General features: G+C 30.6%; 1 pseudogene; it reads right to left on the bottom strand.

Moving 5' to 3' along the window:
- Positions 1 to 316: 316 nt before the first annotated feature.
- LOC113382469 lies at positions 317 to 2,523 on the bottom strand (annotated as a pseudogene).
- Between the last annotated feature and the right edge of the window lie 239 nt (positions 2,524 to 2,762).

Genomic DNA, 2,762 nt, shown 5'->3' with positions numbered 1-2,762 from the left:
AAATTTTATATATTCATTGCTTTGAATCCATATTTTATTTTGAATTTTTTTGTGAACATGGATCCAGCTGAGACTCTCAGGGTATTAAAGCCATAAATTCATATTTATATATATATATATATATATATATATATGTATATATATATATATGTATATATAAAGTACTCGAACAATGCAAAAAGCACGAATTATAACTTTTGTCTCGTGAAAAGTTTTCAATGGCATTCATATACATTATTAGTCTTGGAAAAATAAATGTTTGTTCAAAACTCCAGTTCTACGTAATTGTTTCAAACTTCAAGTTTCTACTCTTCGTGGACTATATCTATTACAAAATATAAAATAAAATAAATAATGTTTTTATAAATAAACTATTATATTGAAACTTCCATCAGTTATCACAATAAGAGTCCTTTAACATCTAATTGAGGTGCGTCCGGAACCGTTTTCAAGAACTCAGGCACCTCACATGCATACGTATAACCTCGTTTCACATCCTTTGAATCAAAATGCAACCAATCGAGTTTAGAGATTACGTCGGTGCAGTAGACATAGTCCTTTCTAATCTCATCTAAACTGGCGTACGGATTATTCACACCTATCAACACCACACCCAACTTGGTCTTAGGTTCGTAAATGATTCTGTAGTAAACTTTCGGAACGGGTAATCTAGGATTTGCGTTATTGTCGAAATTCAGATAGATCTCTTTTTGCTCGCCTTTTTCGTTTGGGAATGTCAAGATACCGTTTGTGCCCGTGTAGAGATCAACCTGAAAATATATTTTGTTACTTATTTTGGGAAACTGGATATTACAAATTCCTCGTGTGGTTATTTTTAATTTAATGTTTAAGATCTTATATATTAAACTCAATTACAATATAATATATATATATATATATATATATATATATAAATATATATGTGTGTGTGTGTGTGAATTGTATAATTTTGTTACAACATATTATTTTTGTGGTTATGCAGTTAATATTGCTCATTGATTATAGTTTCGATCAGCTAGACTTTTAGGGCGAGAATAAAAATAATTTGTGTTATTTATGAAATGCTTAGTTCTTAACATAAATCATATAAAAAGCTCGTGATACACCAAGATGCTACCGAACTCTGTTAAAATAGATCACTTTTCGCCAAATGACTAGATAAAATTATTGGCTTTATCAGGCCATTAAAAAATGATATATAGTTTAAAATATTGTTATTTAGATAAAATAAAACGGTGTTACAGATTGTCAGATAATTTTTGATATGTTTGAATGTTAATGTTATGATGTTTGAATGTTGATTTAATACTGATGTTACATAGATGAATGTTGAGATATTACAAGTTTTAATATTTTTATATTATTTTTCTGATTGATTGATTTTTGGGAGCAAGCAACTGCCTATTTAATTCATTATTTTATTATATATCGATCTGTGATTTAGTATTAAAGGCTCAAGTTTAAAAAAGCTGAATTTCTTAGAAAGTCCGATAAATGATAGGATAAGGGATCATTTTGAATTTCGGCATATTGTAATAAAAGGGATTAGGTTTTACTATTTCTATTATGTATGAACTTAATTATTTAATTTTATTAGACCATGGTTGAGTCTTGGGCGTAAACACTGGTTTACGTGTATTTTTTTTTAATATTGTCCTACCAAAGATAGCAGTTGAAACGTAATCAAACCTTAATATTTTAATTAATTATTAGTTCCATGAAATGATTTAAAAAGTATCAACGATATAAAGAGAACACCATTGTACAATTTTCAAGAATACTAAGTTGCATTGGGTTATCAGTTAGTATAAAAAACTTATAAAAAATATACTACATGCAGCAAAGACCGGAGAAGGCTACTTTTACTTGGATTCGTATTTTGGTTCTATATTTCCAAGTGTAAATGAATATCGCTATTGTTCGATATGAGGTTGACGGCGCTGCGTATGAGTCAGTTAAAAAATAATACACGTTATATCTTACTATACACCTTTCTACCCAACGTGATATTTCGCGATTTTTTGTCAAACCCTTTCTCCCCTTAAAAACCCCAGGTGATTAATGGATGCCCCCTGATTACAATGTATCTATATGTTTGCTATGATTAATAAAATAATCATAATAAAATAAAATTAGGCAGTACTTTAAATAACCAAGATTTAAAGTCTTTCATCTATTTAAGCAATTTATATTTCTTCCACAAAGAGAGAAAATGGGTGTACAAAAGCTAGAGAAACAGCCAGCATAATCTATTAATCGTGAATTAATTCTCACCTCGATTCCTCTGGCGCTCACAAAATTCCTCACCGAGGACTCGACGCGTTCCCAGTTGCCCCGTTAAATGTCTGCCATTGGGGCGCAACGTTCAAGAAATAGAACGTTCCGCGCTGCTGCGAACCGTATATAAAATCCACCTTAGCGGCCAGGTGTCCACGGGCCATGAAGTAATCGTTCGTATCGTGCACTAGTTGGTTTGCCAGTTTAGTTGAATTTAGAATTTTTGCGATCATTGACTTCTGAGACTTTCTCCTGAAACGTGAGATTAGGTAAATGTTAAGTACTCGCTTTTCTTTGAATATATTGATTATTATTTTTCAAGTTCCAAATAGTTCTCCAGATTGGATATGACTACTTGATTTTTTGATCGATTAGAATTGATTAGATGATAAACATATTTTTCACAATGTTAGTTCGAGAGTACTTCATGTGAAGTGGATATGGGAAATCTTACATTTATAATGTTTTAACTGATAATGCATTTT

This window comes from Ctenocephalides felis, unplaced genomic scaffold (assembly GCF_003426905.1).
Source record: "Ctenocephalides felis isolate EL2017-DRISC unplaced genomic scaffold, ASM342690v1 CF-g0.4_SCAFFOLD_03442, whole genome shotgun sequence".
In the NCBI taxonomy this organism is placed as follows: domain Eukaryota; kingdom Metazoa; phylum Arthropoda; class Insecta; order Siphonaptera; family Pulicidae; genus Ctenocephalides; species Ctenocephalides felis.
The sequence above is the reverse complement of the archived record's forward strand: the minus strand, read 5'-3'. Positions and strand labels throughout refer to the sequence as shown.